Here is a 241-nt window from a genome sequence, read left to right as displayed (position 1 = left end):
TTATCGATGGCGACTCACATAAGGAAACCCAAAAATGTATATCAAACCCAAAACTTTGCTAGCATTGGAGTGATTAGGGAAGGATTAGAACCCCTGTGGGGTCTTCAATGCTATCCGGGGAAAAGAGAAATTTGCCCCTCGCTTCCTGTGCTGCTGACAGCTGTCACACCGGACAGGAAATTAAGGAAAATCTGCAGCAGAGACACAGGTGGCAATAGAGTGGGGGAAAGCTAGACCCCCC

General features: G+C 48.1%; 1 protein-coding gene across 1 annotated transcript in view; it reads left to right on the top strand.

The window, feature by feature from the left end:
* The window catches only part of TDP1 (tyrosyl-DNA phosphodiesterase 1), a 52,447-nt gene that overhangs the window by 50,902 nt on the left and 1,304 nt on the right, over positions 1 to 241 (top strand). The window lies entirely within an intron of this gene.

Source organism: Nanorana parkeri, unplaced genomic scaffold (genome assembly GCF_000935625.1).
Source record: "Nanorana parkeri isolate BGI_ZX_2015 unplaced genomic scaffold, ASM93562v1 scaffold344, whole genome shotgun sequence".
Taxonomy (NCBI): domain Eukaryota; kingdom Metazoa; phylum Chordata; class Amphibia; order Anura; family Dicroglossidae; genus Nanorana; species Nanorana parkeri.
Note: the sequence above shows the minus strand (reverse complement) of the source record. Positions and strands in the feature narration are given on the sequence as shown.